Source organism: Nomascus leucogenys, chromosome 22a (assembly GCF_006542625.1).
Source record: "Nomascus leucogenys isolate Asia chromosome 22a, Asia_NLE_v1, whole genome shotgun sequence".
Lineage (NCBI taxonomy): Eukaryota > Metazoa > Chordata > Mammalia > Primates > Hylobatidae > Nomascus > Nomascus leucogenys.
The window spans coordinates 27098207-27118865 of NC_044402.1; the positions used below are offsets into that span (position 1 = coordinate 27098207).

A 20659-nucleotide genomic window follows, 5' to 3' on the forward strand; every position below is an offset into this window, starting at 1 on the left:
GCTGAATTCTACCAGAGGTACAAGGAGGAACTGGTACCATTCCTTCTGAAACTATTCCAATCGATAGAAAAAGAGGGAATCCTCCCTAACACATTTTATGAAGCCAGCATCGTCCTGATACCAAAACCTGGCAGAGACATAACCAAAAAAGAGAATTTCAGACCAATATCCTTGATGAACATTGATGCAAAAGTCCTCAATAAAATACTGGCAAACCGAATCCAGCAGCACATCAAAAAGCTTATCCACCATGATCAAGTGGGCTTCATCCCTGGGATGCAAGGCTGGTTCAACATACGCAAATCAATAAATGTAATCCAGCATATAAACAGAACCAAAGACAAAAACCACATGATTATCTCAATAGATGCAGAAAAGGCCTTTGACAAAATTCAACAACCCTTCATGCTAAAAACTCTCAATAAATTAGGTATTGATGGGACGTATCTCAAAATAATAAGAGCTATCTACGACAAACCCACAGCCAATATCATACTGAATGGGCAAAAACTGGAAGCATTCCCTCTGAAAACTGGCACAAGACAGGGATGCCCTCTCTCACCACTCCTATTCAACATAGTGCTGGAAGTTCTGGCCAGAGCAATCAGGCAGGAGAAGGAAATAAAAGGTATTCAATTAGGAAAAGAGGAAGTCAAATTGTCCCTGTTTGCAGATGACATGATTGTATATCTAGAAAACCCCATTGTCTCAGCCCAAAATCTCCTTAAGCTGATTAGCAACTTCAGTGAAGTCTCAGGATACAAAATTAATGTTCAAAAATCACAAGCATTCTTGTACACCAATAACAGACAAACAGAGAGCCAAATCATGAGTGAACTCCCATTCACAATTGCTTCAAAGAGAATAAAATACCTAGGAATCCAACTTACAAGGGATGTGAAGGACCTCTTCAAGGAGAACTACAAACCACTGCTCAATGAAATAAAAGAGGATACAAACAAATGGAAGAACATTCCATGCTCATGGGTTGGAAGAATCAATATCGTGAAAATGGCCATACTGCCCAAGGTAATTTATAGATTCAATGCCATCCCCATCAAGCTACCAATGACTTTCTTCACAGAATTGGAAAAAACTACTTTAAAGTTCATATGGAACCAAAAAAGAGCCCGCATCGCCAAGTCAATCCTAAGCCAAAAGAACAAAGCTGGAGGCATCACGCTACCTGACTTTAAACTATACTACAAGGCTACAGTAACCAAAACAGCATGGTACTGGTACCACAACAGAGACATAGATCAATGGAACAGAACAGAGCCCTCAGAAATGATGCCACATAGCTACAACTATCTGATCTTTGACAAACCTGACAAAAACAAGAAATGGGGAAAGGATTCCCTATTTAATAAATGGTGCTGGGAAAACTGGCTAGCCATATGTAGAAAGCTGCAACTGGATCCCTTCCTTACACCTTATACAAAAATTAATTCAAGATGGATTAAAGACTTATATGTTAGACCTAAAACCATTAAAATCCTATAAGAAAACCTAGGCAATACCATTCAGGACATAGGCGTGGGCAAGGACTTCATGTCTAAAACACCAAAAGCAATGGCAACAAAAGCCAAAATCGACAAATGGGATCTCATTAAACTAAAGAGCTTCTGCACAGCAAAAGAAACTACCATCAGAATGAACAGGCAACCTACAGAATGGGAGAAAATTTTTGCAACCTACTCATCTGACAAAGGGCTAATATCCAGAATCTACAATGAACTCAAACAAATTTACAAGAAAAAAACAAACAACCCCATCAAAAAGTGGGCAGAGGACATGAACAAACACTTCTCAAAAGAAGACATTTATGCAGCCAGAAAACACATGAAGAAATGCTCATCATCACTGGCCATCAGAGAAATGCAAATCAAAACCACAGTGAGATACCATCTCACACCAGTTAGAATGGCCATCATTAAAAAATCAGGAAACAACAGGTGCTGGAGAGGATGTGGAGAAATAGGAACACTTTTACACTGTTGGTGGGACTGTAAACTAGTTCAACCATTGTGGAAGTCAGTGTGGCGATTCCTCAGGGATCTCGAACTAGAAATACCATTTGACCCAGCCATCCCATTACTGGGTATATACCCAAAGGACTATAAATCATGCTGCTATAAAGACACATGCACACGTATGTTTATTGCGGCACTATTCACAATAGCAAAGAGTTGGAACCAACCCAAATGTCCAACAACGATAGACTGGATTAAGAAAATGTGGCACATATACACCATGGAATACTATGCAGCCATAAAAAATGATGAGTTCGTGTCCTTTGTAGGGACATGGATGAAATTGGAAAACATCATTCTCAGTAAACTATCGCAAGGACAAAAAACCAAACACCGCATGTTCTCTCTCATAGGTGGGAATTGAACAATGAGAACTCATGGACACAGGAAGGGGAACATCACACTCCGGGGACTGTTGTGGGGTGGGGGGAGGGGGGAGGGACAGCATTAGGAGATACACCTAATGCTAAATGACGAGTTAATGGGTGCAGGAAATCAACATGGCACATGGATACATATGTAACAAACCTGCACATTGTGCACATGTACCCTAAAACCCTAAAGTATAATAAAAAAAAAAAAAAAAAAAAAGAATACCTATCACTTCTCCTCCTGTCTGTGCAATTCAAAACAAATTGCAATCATTCATTTTGATGGTCAAAACCCTCAGACTTTGCCTGGGCTTTTCCAGGATAGTGGGTCTCTGTGACAACAGATGAGTTCATCGAAAACGATCCGGCTGTCACTCCTGAATCACCACCAGCCTTAATAAGATTTCTCCTCTAGCAAGACTTTCTTTCCTTCTTTCTGCCTGGGAGAGGATTCTTGAGTGAAAGCTAATATTTTCGCAGGTAGAAGGAAATCTGAAACATGAAAGAAAAAGAAATAATCCTATCCTATCCCCTGTGATCCAAAACAGTGGAGAGTTAACTTGATAAGAATGTCTAGCCATATTGTAAATCAGTTAAGACTCATTTTGCACAGCGTTCCCCTACAGAGACTATCATTCACCAACAAAATGTTGTACAATTTTTGTCCAGACCTCTCTCCCTCTTACCTGTGGACTCTGAGTTTTAGTTAAAAATCATTTTATTCAGTTCTATTAATCCCACACTTGCACACCAGAATACAACGGAAGACTTGTGTAGGTCTTTCTAACTTTCTACCACCACCACCTGGCTGTGGAGAGAGAACCATGGATTGGCAAGGTCTACAGTGACCCCCCTTCCCTTCATGCCCACTGAAATGGCCACAGAGAGAGGTCACAAAGGAGAGACAACATAGAGGAAAGATGGAACATGGACTGGCAGGGAAAAAGACGGACAAAAGAACAAAGGGAAAAAGAGGAATGACAATAAGCTGGCCAAAATAGGGAAGTAAAGGGGAAGAATACTTAGCTAAATGCAAACTTGACCTGGTCCTCATTTTAATCATGTGTCTGCTCCATTTTTTAATAAAAGGAGGAATAGTATAGAAAGAGACAAAAAAAGCTGCACAGTATGTAAATGAAAAAGGAGACAGATGTATGTAATAATATTACGCCCTTAAAGAATGTATCCTGAACATTGCCATTTTAATCTACACTTATACCTGGCTATTAGGACACTGACTTACAAAATGTGAAAAAAATAGTAAATATATAGCAAATTGTTTATTAGCAACTCAGGTCAACTGTGAAAACGATTTTTCTACTTCATATTCTCCAATGCACTATTTCTTAAAATGAGATTCCTGGACCCATTGTATAAGAATCTACTTTTGTCAAATAAACATTCCTGGATGCCACCCAGAGCTGGGACTCTCTGGAGCTCTGACTTGGGAATCTAACTTTTAGCAAATACCCCTGGTAATTCTAATATCCTCTAAAATTTGAAAGATGCTCCTCTAACCTTTACACAACCTGTGCTGTGTGCAATTACCTAATTATGTTGAATGTGCCAAGTGTGGTTTTGAAAGTTACTTCTTGAACATCTCAGATGCAACTAGAATTGCAGCCACTATATAAACAGGCGAGTCTGTTGTTATAATATAAGCCCCATAACGAAGCTTATTTCTCCAAATTTGTTTTTTGGGTTTTGTTTGTTTGTTGCTTTGAGAGTCTCACTCTATCATCCAGGCTGGAGTGCAGTGGCACGATCTCTGCTCACTGCAACCTCCGCCTCCCAGGTTCAAGCAATTCTTCCTGCCTCAGCCTCCTGGGCAGCTGGGATCATAGGCATCCGCCATCACACCTGGCTAATTTTTGTATTTTTTAGTAGAGATTCTCCATGTTGGCCAGGCTGGTCTTAAACTCCTGACCTTAGGTAATTTGCCCTCCCTGGTCTCCCAAAATGCTGGGATTACAGGCGTGAACCACCATGCCCAGCCTTATTTCCCCAAATTTGATTACTGATATTCCTCAGGGTACCTAATGCAATCCAATCTATAGAGGTTTTCTTCCACAAAAAAAAAAAAGCATAAAATAATTACAAAAACCTTCATAGGGTCACACATTCAACTTATATAAAATAATATTTGGAGCAAGATAAGAAATAAAACTATTAACCTCCACAACAGTTCACTAGCATCCAAAAGAAAAACTGAAAGAGCTCATTTAAAATTGCAAATTCCTGGACATTCTAATTCAGTGAGTTTAGGGAGGTGCCCAGAATCTGCATTTTAACAAGTGTGTTCTGGGGACAAACTTTAGGAAATGCTGACTTTGTACAACCTGAACTGTCTTGACTTCAGTAGTTTAAATCAATGTTTCTCAAACTGTGGTCCCCAGACCAGCAATATCAGCATCACCTGAGGATGTGTTAGAAATACAAATTCTTGGTTCCCATCTCAGATCTAATGAATCAGAAACTCTGCCGATGGAATCCAACAGTCTGCGGTTTAACAAACTCTCCAGCTGCACTTTGTTCATATCAGCAGTTAGAGGCGTGGTTCTCAACTTTGCAGAAGATTAGAATAACCTGGGGAGCTTTAGAAAACCCAATGCCCAGGCCACTTCTCAGACTCACTATGCCTCTTGGTAGAGCAGGTGGGGGAAGGTCCTGGGTATCAGTAATTTTTAAAGTTCGCCAGGTGATTCTAATGTGTAGCCAAGATGGAAAACTGACTTAGAGCAATAATAATTTTCTCACTTATGAAGCACAGGGATAGTCACCCCCTAACTTACATATTGTAGCACATTGGTTTGCTATAAAACATATTTACAATTATCCTAGTTCTCTAACTGTGTTTTGTTCACTATAACTTCTTGGACGTTGGTGGTATGACAACTATCACATCTCTGCATACAGCTTGAAGGAGGATGAAAAAAAAGAGACACATCTAACTTGCAGCTAGATCAAGTTAAGTACCTGACGTGATTGGAAAGTGGAAGAGGCTGAGTTTCTAAAATGCTTCTTCAGCTATGAGCTTCCTACCTCTAGATCAGAAACACACATGATGTAGAAGAGAAAGCTACCTACCCTCGGTCTTCTTTTTCCAGTCTGCCCTCGACCCCATGATTATTTCCTCCATCAACCTTGGTGAGTGGGCTGGGAGTCACTTACCCTTCTTTAAATTGCCCCATTTGTGTCAAGGTTATTTTGTACAAAATGATAAGCATTAGCCATTAATTCTCTTCTGCACCTCCTACATTTTCCCCAAGACTAGGCTCTTAGAAAGGCTTTCTCTTGTTTTTGACTCCTTTTTTAAAAACCCTTAAAACATAGTTACCCTGTGGGTTTGTCATGCTTTTCCATCCTCTAATCTGTGAGTCAACAGACAGATAATCAATATTTTAATAAAAATGACTTGCTATCATTAAAGAGAAAATGATGCTAAATTCTGTATTTTCCTCCAAACTAAGTTAAACCTCTTCTCCTCCATGAAGCACTCCATGTTGACCCCACACAGTATTAATAATGTTCATTTCTCTTGATTCTCATAACTAGTTGTCTCTGTGCACTGGAGTATCTAGTGCTTAAGCGTATACTGGCTCATACTGTTTGAGTTGTATAATATAAAGCCATTTTCCCCCCACATCACTGGTAAACTTCCTAAGGACAGACATCATACTTCTATTGTAACCCAGCAGAGAAGAAACGTTTGACTATCATGATACCTATTTTCCAGAATATCAAAACCATTAAACCCTGGCTTCTCAGCTATATTCTTCAAGTTAGAAAGCAAAACTATGATCAGCATCGTATCTCTCAATTCGGTCACTATGTCGAGCCTAATTTTGACAGATCATAAAGCATATTGGCTCAACTATGTGTGTGTGTATGTGTGTGTACATGAGAGTCTGTCCTTTCCCGTTAGCCTGTGTGTGTGCGTGTGTGTGTGTGTGTGTGTGTGAGAGAGACATAAGCCTATTTCCCTACCCTAATGCTGCTAATGTAATGCCTTAGAACTTCGATGAAAATTAAACACATTTTAGTTTTTGTAACTCAATCTTTGTTCTTGTTATTGCCTGCAACTTTCTGCTTTTATCCTTTTTAATTATTAGAATTTAAGAAATATTTTTCAGATATATTCAAACATTTTTATCGTAAGAAACCACATCTTGAAATTCAGTTTTAATAATTGAAAAGACATTTGTTCCTTATGGGTAGCATTTGCATTTTAAAGCTAGTCATGGCTGAGGGAGTTTGGAATTTCAGAACTGATTTGCATTGGTCATGAAACAAATTAAATTTTCATTCTAAAAACAATAGTATATTTTGAGAAGTCATGCTCCCTTCTTTGGAGAAACATAAGGCTTAGTGATTCATAATGTGAAAGTTGCTAAATTTATATTGGAGAATAAATATACAATACACTCAAATATACAGTAAACTTACATTAAAGATTTGCATTGCATTTTCAACACTAAAGTTTCTCAGCAAACACAATCTATCCACTTGATTTTTGCATATACATCTATAACCAGTGTAAAGAGAAAGGTATTAATACTTCAGAGAGGCATGAAACGTAGAGAATGAATGAGCAGAAAGGCTCTGGTATGACTAACTGGGGAAAAGAAGACCCAGTGGTATGGAAAGTGATTCTCCAGACAGCACAGAAAAAGCAATGGAAAAAAGAAAAAGATAATAGTGAAGACCTGCAAAAAGAATTGCTTCCCTTCCCAGAGACATAGAAGAGAATTTGTGTGATATGTGAACCCTAAATGGAGAGCACAGCAGAGTGTACAAAGCTCCTGTATGGACAGGGGTTAAAGAGATTGCAGCACCCAGAAAGAGAAACTGAAGACAACTAAGGGCATTTCCACTGGCTGCTGCAGAGCTCAGATTGTATGGAAACTAGACACAGAAAAAGATCACTCCAAGATCTTGAATACGAGCCCAAAAAGAAACATTGCATCTAAGGTGTTATGGAAGATAAATGGATCTGCAGACAAATATTAAATAAGAATTCCCAGTTACTACATGAATCAACATGCTTAATGACTGGCATATTGCTATATGGTATTTTTGTTAATTATATTAACTAATAAAATTTTATTATAATAACACTTGCCCTGCATTTTGAATTATCTCAGGGGTGCTGGGGAAAAGAGAACTAATGACTGGAAGAGATTCATATTATTAATCAATTGATTTAAATATTACACCTGTCTCTGATGAAAGAACTAGACAATATTTAAATGGAAAGAAAGATAGTTTTGTAGGAGTTATATTTGTTACCCAGGTCATACATATGAAAAACAAAAAATTATTTCTCTTCTTAATTACTCTAACCAGGCCCCAGTCCCTCTTGGTTTATAAAGCTATACTGGCCTTTCTATTCCTACATCTGCTGAGTCCAGGGCCTTCACCCACGTGCCCTCCCCACTTGGCCTGGGATGCTTTCTGCATAGCTGGATCCTCTTTGTCATTCAGATTTCAATTTAATATCACCTCCTTAGAGAGGAATTCCCTCAACCAAACTAAAGCAGTCTTCCCAGTCACTCTACCAGTTCTCCTTATCTTAATTCTCTAGAGAGCACAAATCACTATCTCATATGTTTCTTAGGTGTCTTTCTTTGATTGTTTATAGTCTTTTTCCTGGCCTAAAAAAATAAGGCACCGTGAAATTACGAAACTTGTCTTACCACTGTATCTCCATTGCCCAGTACTGTGTGACACATAGTAAGCACTCAATAAATATTAGTTTAATGGATTTGTCAAATTATTATATATAGCAATGTCATTGGGAATTATATTTACTTTTACTGTGTATTCCCCTCCCTTGCTTTATTCTTCTTACTGACACTAATCACCATGTGACATTGTACTATGTACTTAGTATTTGCTTATCCATTATCTATATCTTTTGCTAAAATATAAGCTTTTTGTCTGCTTGGTATACCTTATTATCTCTAGTACCTATAATAGGTACTGGCACATAGTAGAAGTTCAATAAATTATTCTTGAGTGAAGCCAGTAGTTCTATCATTCTTCTTCCTCTTCTTCTCCAAGCAATGCACAAGCAATTGCTGCTTTGCTCTTTGCCATCAAATGTCCTCTTCTTGATCATGTTGTTGGCTCTGTGTCTGCCATCCTGACATGCCCAGGTGTTCTTAGCTGATTGTAGCAGAGGTTTTGGTAAGGCTGAAATACTCTTTGTCTGCCCTGTTATTTGTCAGTGGTAATTTGTAGGTTTTGGCTGTGCTCTATTCAACTCTTATTTACATTTCACTCTCCAAAGTCACAAACTGGAGACACTCATTAATGCCACAACTGTTTTACTATCAGTACCACCCTGAGATACTTGAAAGAAAGAGGGAAGAGGTGAGAGGAGAGCTTGGCAATAACCTAGAGTCATTCAACTCTGAAAGTCATAAAGCAGTCAGCACAACATGCAACATGCTCTGGGTACCATGAATCAATTCCCATCCAGGTAGAATTCCCGGCCACTTCAGATGAACTTGCCCCTATGTGTTAACACATCTATTGTAAGCCTGATGCAAGCAGCATACCATGCTAACCTCTGCGGGAGTTGCAAAATTAAATAGCATATAGGTCCTACCTCTAAGAGCTTATCATCTGAAAAGAAGGTGAATATCCACAAAGATAATGCTAACAAAATGCTCGTTCACACCTGTCCAATCTCCCTGTACCCCTCATGCATGTCATCAGTTCACCTAGCAACTGTCATTCATGAAAACTCTATAAAGTACCCCTTATATGTCACCCACTTTATAGGTTAAACTCTTGCTACTGGAGATTAAATAGATATGAAGTCAATACCTTGCGGTTAAGTTAGGCTGCATCTACAACAGTATATATCAAAGTGTGGCCCCAGATCACTTACATTGAAACCACCTGGGGTACACTAGACCCACTGAATCAGAATCCCAGAGGCAGACCTAAAGATGTGTACTTTTAAACACTCTCCACGTGATTCTTCTGGATACTAATATTTGAGAACCACTGGACTAAAATGTATGCAGGAAGCAAAAGTATTTCTGTACCTGATCATTAGACCAGTTCCTTGCATATATTGATGCAGTATAATGATAATCTTCTAAACTGTTGCTATTGGTCAGCAACCCTATCCCCTCTCTGCCTTTCTAGTAGCCCTTATGGTAGGGAACTTTCTACTCTCTGCACTTTCTTGAATTAATATGGTATGCAAACAACATTGGCAACTATCAATTCCTTCCTGATATTCATGCCCTTAGCAACCAGGAACCTATTTTTAGTTGGTATTCTGAGACCAAGAAAAAGATCACGGAGAGATGCTAAGCAAACAAATATAACTGCCGTAAGTCATAATTTTCACCCCACATAACTTGAAGCTACCACTGCATGATAAGTTGAGCCAGCACAGTGGGTTCCAAATGCACTGACTTAGAATCCCTAAGAGTAGAAAGCTGGTATCTGCATTTTTAATAAATGCTTCAGGGATGCCTTTTAGCAGTTAATATAACATTGGTCCATGGACCAACAATTGGAGAGCCAGTGATCTGCTATAAGGTCTGGGACAGCTATCCAGTTCCTAAAAATTGGAGCATCACCCCTTTTTATGTACACTTCAGTATAGGCTTAATCACTTAACCATGATGAATGGTGACTATTTTTTCTAAAACTACAAATAACCAGAAAGTTAACTGCACCATTCCCTATCTCTTACTCTCTCTTCTTATCAGATGAATGATATTTCATCTTCTAAGCTGGCTTTTCAGAGGACCAGTAATATTACAGATGGACATATGTTTAATATGTCTTCATACAGTAGCCAGGCTCCAAGCAGGCCTCCAGTGACTCTTCTTCCTGATATTCATGCCCTTGTTGTAGGCCCCTCCCATAATGTTGAGAGCTAACCTGTGTAGTCAACAGGACATTGAGGAAATGACAGTGTGACATCCCAGGGTAGGTAACAAAAGACACTGCCACTTACACCTTTGCTCTTTTGGGTCCCTTGCAATAGGGAAGCATCAGCCTCATTATTAGGACATTCAAGCAGCCCTCTGCAGAAGTCCACATGTAGAAGTAGTCTTCTATCAACAGCCAGCACGAATTCACCATCCATCTGAGTGAGCCATCTTAGAAGTGGATCCTCCAGCCCCAGTCAAGCCTTCAGATGACTGCAGCCCTTGCTATCATCTTTACTGCGATCTCAAAGCAGAACCACCCAGATAAGCCACTCCTGAATTCTTGACTCACAGTAACTGTATCAACAATAAATGTTCATTATTGTCTAAAGCCACTAAGTTTCATGGTGATTTGCTACACAGCAGTAGCTTATACACCTAGTTTAATCCAAGAATGACATCAGAGGTCCAAACTTAGGACTCTGTCTGTGGCCATAATTGAGCAGGCATCCCAGATAAAATTACTTCTTCCCTTTCTCTTTTAATTTAGTCCATTAAAAAGAAGTTTCACAATAGAAAGGCTTTTTTTTTTTTTTTTGAGACAGAGTCTCACTCTGTTGCCCAGGCTGGAGTCCAGTGGCATGATCTTGGCTCACTACAAGCTCTGCCTCCCAGGTTCACGCCATTCTCCTGCCTCAGCCTCCTGAGTAGCTGGGACTACAGGAACCCACCACCACATCCAGGTAATTTTTTGTATTTTTATTAGAGATGGGGTTTAACTGTGTTAGCCAGGATGGTCTCAAGCTCCTGACCTCGTGATCCACCTGCCTCGGCCTCCCAAAGTGCTGAGATTAAAGGCGTGAGCCACCGTGCCCGGCCAGAAACGTTTTTCTTTTAAAAAGCCTTAGTAACAGTCCTACTGTATCAAACAGGATTGGTTTTAAATGAACATCCTTGTACCTCTCTCTACTTGCCAGGGGAGTTGTGAGGCTTAATTAATTACAGATCTTTGGATGAAAGGAGCACTGAGCACTGAGAATTACCATCAAACAGGACCAGGGAAAAATGAAAAAAAAAAAAAAAAGACATTTTCTCTTTTTGCTGGCTAAATTCATTTCACCTGAGACTTTGCAAGGGCTGAGTCACCTATTGTTTAGAGAATATTCAGTTTTTGCTGAGTGTGGAGTGGAGACAAGCCAGCACAGTGGCAGAATAGGGAGCCCCTGTCCTTTATCTTAAAATAGGCCCCTTTCCCAAAATAAACTCCAACACTTCTTTTAGAGGACAGTGTGGCCATTTGTATCATCTGAACTTTTAAGGAGGAATGGTGAGATGAAATAGACATGTGATCTAAGCCCCATCTAGCAGACTACCTCCATGTGCAAGACACTTCATAAACTGTGAGCCAGACAACTCCCATGGACGTGGATTCTTCCCTGAGCAAGCATTAAGTGGAGAAAAATATATTCTTTGGGTTCTTTTCAATGTTTTAATGGCACTGCTCCTGCCAGAGGAAGCCCAGGATTGTAGAACCAATTTTCCACATAAGAACAAAATGGTGTTTGGTAGAGAGGATAGGTAGCACAATGGGAAAATTACTAAATATTGCTGCCAAGATTCAAGAGTTCAAATCTGAGCTTCCCCACACACTAAACAAATGTCCTTGGTTGAGTAAGTGACTTAACTTCCCCGATCCTTAAGTCCCTCACAGTAAAACGTATCCCCAGGGTATCACATTTTCCCTGGTCACATATCCCAAAGACAGTGACCAAGAAAGAGGTAAAGCTACTTCATCGGGCCATATTGGTGGGACTTTCCATCACTGAGGGGAACTTAGGACTCAAACAGTAAGGTGTGGCCTAGATCTTGCTATTTTGCTCTTCAAAGCTCTTGGAGGCTTTCTCTTCTGATGCCTGTTTTTTCCTACAAAGCACAGAATTCTGGATTGGAAAGGCTTAGATTCCATCTTTTATAGCCACTCTCTTTTTCTGGGGATTCTCAGCAGGGATGCAGTTTGGTTTCCCTTACTAACCAAAATCAGAAAGGTAGGTTTGACTTTTCTCTTAGGTTGGTTCAAGTCCACCCAGATTCTCTTTGTGGTACAGCCCAGTTCACCAGAATCCTGTTCACTATTTGAGGGGCCTAAGCCCCAACTAGCAATAGAGTGTCCCTTTGCATTGTTTTACCCTCTCTGTGCATAAATTTACCTTAGTACTTTCTGGGTAGGTAACTGATCTACAGAATTATACAAGTATGCCTAAACCAATGGTATTGTAATTCTGCCTGGATATTATCATTAACTATATCACCAGGCTGTTGTAATGATCAAGAGAAATAATTAGGGTAAAAAAGCTCATCAACATTTAACCCTGGTACCCAGGTTAGTTTTTATTATAGTCCCAGGAGGGTCAGTACCAACCATACCCTAAAGCAAAAAAAGCCTGTTCAGTAAGTAAATGAAGGAGGGGGAGCAGACCTGAGTGAGACTTCCCTTCCTTTGACCAAGAAAATGTCTGATAGTGATCAGGCCCTGAATTTATCTTGTTGATTCCATTAGGCCTAATCATGCTGACGGTCATTGCTGCATGACTTTGAATGTCCTCCAGATTCTAGAGCCAGAGGTGAATTTTTGTGTGTGTGTGTGTGTGTGTGTGTGTGTGTGTGTGTGTGTGTGTGTGTGTGTTGTGTCGAACAGAAGAAAGGGAAGAAAGAGAGGAATGAAGACACTCATGAATCATGTACCAGTTTTATTTTGTTTATAAGATGTAACATGAGCTCTTTCAATAAGCTTGTTGATTTTTATGTGAGTTTCCAAGGACCTCAGGATACCAACTCCACTCTGTTCACTGTGCCAGTGCCATGTCCCTCCCCAAAGAACCATTCTACATCAAATCACATCAAAGCACTCATTCGGAATGAAGGCCTTGTCATTACACAAGCAAGAACAAGTCTAGGTTACCCAGGCTGAGTATAGATTTGGATTGGCAGAAAATTCCTGCTTTAGAACTAAGTCCTGAGCTCCAGTGTTGGTTTTGACACTAGCTATCTGACCTTTGGAAGGTTGCTGTCAGAAGTCTCCATTTTTCCATCTGTGAAATGGGTATGTTAACATTTACCTGGTCCAGTACCCCAGGACAGTTGTGAGGATCGCATATAAAAGGATTTTTTATACTGTAAAGTGCTTCAAAATATAAAAAGGTGTGATACTAAACATTGTCATAGATGAAACCTTATTTACACAAATATCTCTTCATTTCCTCCCCATCTCCATTTCTCTTCTATTTTCTATCTTGCTATTTATCTACTGTATTCACTCTTCCTCCTCTCTTCTCTTTGCCTCTGCTTATATCTTAATGTCAGATGAACACAATGCAATCCATATGTATTAACCAACCAGCCCCACTGATATACAAGACTGACATGAAATGGTGATTCCTCGTGCAGAAGATTTTTGGAAACTCTTTAAGGAAAGGTGTATGTCTTGATTATAGATGAGGATTATGGAGCAAAGCCTCTCCCACTGAGAAAAAAAAATTGCCCCAATTTCTCCTCTAAGTATAACATTTGAAGTAATAACTTTGGTAATAGCTCTAAAACTGTTCATATAAGAATCACCCACCCTTTAAAAAAGTGAAAATTCCAGATGCCTGAGTCCCATCCTCAGAGATCTGGGGTGGGACTCACAAATATGTCCTTTTCACAAGCCTTCTCCCACCCCCAAAGTGATTCTCATGCCACTTTGAAGAAACCCTGAACCCAGGGAAGATTGTCAGTGTCATACCTAACAGGAGTCAACTTCTCTCTTATGCAATTAAATATTTCTCCAAAATAGATGAAGCTTATGGAGGATAAAAATAAACTAGAGGAAAGTCAGAGAGGCCAGCCAAAAACCCAAATGATTAAGGTCTGCCAAGAATGATTTATGAACATGGAAAAAAACACAGATATTCTGTTGTTGACTCAGTGGCTGCCTACAGACAGATAATTGGTCTGCAAATATTTATAAGGCATTAACAACAAGCATATCAAGGAATTATCTAAGATGTAACAAGGTCAAATCTCAGCCTAATGGGACAAAATCAAGGAAGAGGCAGTTTTAGCTTTCTACTCAAGGAAAACAAATACTGAGATCTCAGACTGAATTTACCTTCTCAAAGGAAATGGTGGAAGTTGTATTTTTCAGGTGCTACTGTAAAGAAAGCTCAGTTTGAATGGGACAACAGGGGTTTCAGTGGTATCATGACATTTTATACTCTGTAGAGCTTTTCAGGGCGATTTCCCACCATCTCTACTTGATGTAGGATTAGCACTAACAAGCCCTTGTGCCTTCAAACACCAGGTGTTGATCCAGGTTGGGTCTTCAAAGTCCATAGAATTCATCTTCTGACTGCTCCTGTCCCCATGCCCTGTTTGGCACCCAGCAATTTCATGCTAATTCTGGACCTGCCAAGAGCCTAAAGAGACTTTGTCATAGTGCCCCTTTACCATGGCTTGCAACCCTGAAAACATTGATTATTCACAGTGAAAATTAACTATCTAGGTCAGTGGTTCTCAACTCTGGCTACATTACATTACATCACATATATCCAGACAGACTTTATTTTAATACAGCTGCCCAGGCCCTATCCCAGACGCACTAAATAGGTTCTTTGGTAGTGGGGCTCAGGCATCAGTATTTTTCATAAGGCTTCCAGGTGATTCTAATGTATGGGCACAAGAAGAACACTGATTTAGATAATGATTCCTATTTTGCCATACATTAGATTTCCTGTGAATATTAAAAAAAATACCAGGCCCTCTACCCAGAAATTTAAGTTTAATTGGCCTTGGATGAGACTCAATTATCAATTTTAAAAGCTCTTTAGGCGATTTTAATGTGTAACTAGGTGGAGAAGGTTTCTCATTGTGGGGAGAGTCCCACGTTGTTAAACTCTAAACTTATTTTCTCCCTCCATGTTTGACCTCTCCCATGCCCCAGGCCCCCTAATATAAACCTACTTTTCCTGTTGACGATCTCATCTCAGTAGCTTTACCATCTTCTCGGTCACCCAAGCCCAGGTTCCTTGAAGCCATCTTTGACTCTTCCCTCTCCCTCACTCCCACACCAAAGACTGGCAGAGCATCTCACACATTCATTCTTTCCTAAGGCAGGATCCCTCTCACCAAGAAGGTCTATGTCACTTCCTAATAGATTTCAATGTTCTTATCTCCTCTACTGGATTGATTGCAAAAATGCCTCCCATTCTTCACACATACCTATAACCATATTCTTTGAATTTTGAGTTTGCAGCTTCTCTCATCAAGAAATAGAGTCTATGTCTCCAGCTGATGAATCTGGATTGGCCTTGTGACTTGTTTCAATCAATAGAATGCCACAGAAGTGGTAGTCTCCCAGCTCTAACATGAGGCCTAAAGAGACCTTGCACTTATCCATTTCTTTCCCTGCTTCTCTGTGATCAGCATAAGAATGTGTCCAGACTACCCTAAAAACAAGCCTCTGCTAACCTGCTGGAGGTGAAGAAAACACATGGCACAAAGCCAAGCCATCTCAGATAAGGCTTCAAAGATGTGAGGAAGCTCAGCCACATCAGCAAAGCCAACAAGCCCACCTGCAACTGACCAAAGATGACAGACACCCCCAAACCGTATGCCCCATTATGCCCCCAAACCGTATCAGCAGGTGTGTACAGTCAACCTAATACTCATGAGAAATAATACATGGCTGGTTGATTTAAACTACTGAATTTTGGGGTGCTTTATGACACAGCAATAGCCAGCTGATACATCTATCTAACCAAGATGACTAACAACAATAAAGCTGCCATTAACAATAATAATAAGACCCAACTTGGTGAAATCCCATCTCCACTAAAAATACAAAAATTAGCCAGGCATGGTGGCAGGCCCCTGTAATCCTAGCTACTCAGGAGGCTGAGGCAGGAGAATCACTTGAACCTGGGAGGCGGAGGTTGCAGTGAGATGAGATCGTGCCACTGCTCTCCAGCCTGTGCAACAGAACGAGGCTCCATCTCAGAACAACAACAACAACAACGACAACGACAAAACAATCATAATAAGACTTCTAGGATATATGTATTTACAAATAGGAGGTGTAGAACCATAAGAGGGCTGTGGTGTGTGGTGTGTATGTGTGTCTGTGTGGGTGTGTCTGTGTGATCTAAATTTTCATACTGATAACATTTTTTAAATCATCTAGATAACCACTACATAATTAAGTCCTGCTATGTAGTTCAATGCTTGCACTTGCATGCATGTCTACAGTGGTGAGATGTTAATAGTGATGAGCCAGTGAGGAAGAGAGGTGGACCTGATACATAGAAGATGTGTTCATGCTAAGCAAAGGTTAAATAATACCACTGTTCACTGCATAAACAATAAGTTGGAGTAGAGAAAAGTGGGGAAAGACTGAGTCAACATACCACACAGAGTATGGGAAAGGCCAAACTTTAATAACCTGGGCTATAGCAGTTAGTACTATATTCACATCGTTCACAAAGATTTATTTTCATATTGATTACAAATGGGTCTATTAAATTAATACTGCTTCATTTAATTTTATTGTGCTTGTGTTGTTTGTAATGTTTAAGCTCATTTTGGTTTTATACCTGTGGTGGAGCATGAAACTTGAGAAATTTATAACAAATTTTATTGTTGTAAATATTTAACATTATAATAGAAATAATTTAACACAGACTAGGGGGTGAGATCCTGCAAATATTTCTTTTTTAATTAAAGATATTTATTCTGAGCCAAATATGAGTGACCATGGCATGAGGCACAGTTGTGAGAGGTCCTGAGAACATGTGACCCAGGTGGTTGGGGTACAGCATGGTTTTATACATTTTAGGGACACAGAAGACATCAATCAATACATGTGAGACATACATTACTTCAGTCTGGAAAGGCAGAACAACTCACAGAGAGGGTTTATAGGTCATAGGTGGATCCAAATTTTTTTTTTTTTAACTTTTAAGGCAGGGGTACATGTGCAGGTTTGTTACATAGGTAAACTTGTGTCATAGGGGTTTGTTGTATAGATTATTTCATCAGTCAGGTATTATTTACCTTTAAAAAAGATCTATTCATCATTCATGATATTAAAACTCTGTATTAAGTTGTTCTATCCTCATGTTCACACCGTAAAGTTGAAATCACTGCCCCCAATTAATGGATAAGGAAATAGAGAAGAGTTAACTGACTTGTCTAAGAACCTATCCTAAGGAACTGGCAGAGCTGGGATTTTGACTCCAGGTCTGTCTGGTGTCAAAGGTTGCTCTCTTTACTTTGCATCTGAAAATACAGGTCAAGTCCACCCCTCTTTTTAAAAATTCCTCCATAGCTCCCTACGGCCTTTCAATTAAATTCTAATTCTTCAGCAAAGCATCCAAGGTTCTCCACAAGCCATTAAGCCACTTTCTTTTCTACATCTTTTAGCCCACACTCTATTCCAACAATTTCAGATAGCTCACTTCTCAACATTCATTTCCATCCCTTCACGCCTAGGAATGCTCTCCTCTGTCCATAGAAATCTTACTCAGTCTTCATGATGCAACTCAAATGTTACTTATGTCCTTTCTGATGCCCAGACCCCATCAAAACTCTATCCTTATCCCTTTGTATAAACTCTCAGACACTGCTTTTATTACATTTTACATTATGACAACTTCTTAAAATGTCTCTTTCACCCGATTGAGAATCTTGTCCTTGAAGGCAATGATTCTATTGTTACTTTTTATTTTTTTGAAGATAATAGGTTTTGTTTGTTTGTTTTGTAGTTAGGATAATACTTCCTCACTGAAAGTGAGTATAAAGAAAGAAACCTTCCCAGCACTTTGGGAGGCTGAGGTGGGTGGATCACGAGGTCAGGAGATCTAGACCATCCTGGCTAACACGGTGAAACCCCATCTCTACTAAAAATACAAAAAATTAGCCAGGCATGGTGGTGGGCACCTGTAGTCCCAGCTACTCAGCAGGCTGAGGCAGGAGAATGGCATGAACCCAGGAGGCAGAGCTTGCAGTGAGCTGAGATCTCGCCACTGCACTCCAGCCTGGGCGACAGAGCGAGGCTCCGTCTCAAAAAATAAATAAATAAAAATAAAAAAATACCTTAGGCCAGGCGCGGTGGCTCACACCTGTAATCCCAGCACTTTGGGAGGCTGAGGAGGGCAGACTGCGAGGTCAAGAGATTGAGACCATCTTGGCCAACATGGTGAAACCCCATCTCTACTAAAAATACAAAAATTAGCCGGGCGTGGTGGTGCATGCCTGTAGTCCCAGCTACTCGGGAGACTGAGGCAGGAGAATTGTTTGAACCTGGAAGGCAGAAGTTGCAGCAAGCCGAGTTCGCACCACTGCACTCCAGCCTGGCGACAGAGCGAGATTCCGTCTCAAAACAAAAACAAACAAACAAAAAATCTTAAATCTCTGTCATCACTTGTGATATTTCTTTCCCATATCATCTTTTTAAAATTTTACAGAACTGGGATAATGTTATAGATCTAGCTTTATATCCAGTTTATTATTTTATTAAGTTGGTAGATCATGACATTTTATCACATCATTTAATAGTTCTCAAAATTTTAATTTTTAATAGCTCTGATTCCAACACATCTGGTTTCTATAATTTATTTAATACTTGACAATCTTTAGGTATCTAAACAATTTCCAGGGTGCTTTTTCTCTAAATAAAAATATGATAGTGTCCTTTTATGTAAGCCTTTTCATCTAAATTTTCTTTTAATATATCTTTAGAAACAGAATTGAGATACGCATCTTGTGTCTTCTCCTACCCAAAACTAATTCAATTGTCTTACACACAGTTCTGTAAACACTTGCACATACTTTGCACATAGGCTTATACCTGGCACAAAATAGTCTCTCAATGTGTGTGGAATGAAATAAACAAATGAATGAAATAATGAATAGTAGGCATTCTATCCAAACAAACTCTTTAGAATCAACCATAAGGCATGTGAAAATCTAATTACATTTAGGGAACAGAATGTGAATGTTACTGTACCTTGATAATGGATAAGTAAGAGTACGACTGAGAATTCGGAGGAGGAATGATGTGTGGAAGATAGCATTTACGTATATGGCCCTAATCTGTCATAGCAAAAACTCAGAAGCTACTGTCTAAATTTTATAAAACAAGAAAGTATGCTAGAATCCTGGTAGTAAACAGAAGAGCCAAGAACAGAAGCATTTTACAGTTTTATCCTTAGAGAATGGAACTCAGAGGAGATAATTTTACTCTTCATCCTGTTTTGTAAATATTTGAATATTTTTACAATGTATACAAATTGCTTTTATAAATTTTGCTTTTATTTTTTCTTGTATAATTTTAAAAGTATGAAGAACAAAAATATAACTCTCTTCCTTTAAGAGAGAGATTAAGTCAGACTGTCTAGTTTAAGCCTTCTGAGAATCTACTCCCTTCAATGGGTATACATCAATGACTTCTGAATTCTCTCACCTATATGATTCTAAGACACTCTTTATTTCTTTTCTCAGTCATCCCATCAGCCTCCTCCCTTATTCCCTAGTCACGATTGTACTTCATCAAAAACTCTCCTTTTCAGCTATGCTCAGTGGCTCACGCCTATAATCCCAGCACTTTGGGAGGCTGAGGTAGGCGCATCACCTGAGGTCAAGAGTTTGAGACCAGTCTGGCCAACGTGGTGAAACCCAGTCTCTAGTAAAAATACAAAAAACTTAGCCAGGCATGGTGGCGGATGCCTGTAGTCCCAGCTACTCGGGAGGCTGAAGCGGGAGAATCACTTGAACCCGGGAGGCAGAGGGTGCAGCGAGCTGAGATCATACCATTGCACTCCAGCCTGGGGAACAGATCCAGACTCTGCCTCAAAAAATAAATAAATAAATAAATAAATAAAAATAAAACTCACCTTTTCAAGTTTAAAAAATATATAAATAGGCGGCATAAAGAAGAATGAGTAATAATAATAACAGTCCATTCCCATAGATAAAGGTCAAGGAGCATCTTGTAAAGGGGCAATACTGAACAACTGTGTTTTGCATAATGATCTATATAAAATAATGTGTGGCTGGCTGGAGGAGGCCAGTGTCCATTGGTTCTAAGTAAATGTATTCAGCAAAAATTTACTGAGTACTTGCTATATCTAAAAAAAATCCCAGCAACAACCACAATAATAATCAGGAAGATAATTCTGTGGCCTTTATTGATCTCTCTCTCTCATATCTATGGCCAGAAACAAGGCATCTTTCTTCTGCGTTGCACCTAGTATGCATCTGTATCTTTAATACAATTAAAACGTAAGAGTAAATTGATAATCTATTATGTGTGCACCATCAC

The 20659-nt window shown here is 39.5% G+C and overlaps 1 protein-coding gene across 30 annotated transcripts in view; it reads right to left on the minus strand.

Annotated features, from left to right (window-relative positions):
* NRXN3 (neurexin 3) overlaps positions 1–20659 on the minus strand; it is a 1697203-nt gene that overhangs the window by 1382785 nt on the left and 293759 nt on the right. The gene's annotated exons all lie outside the window — the stretch shown is intronic.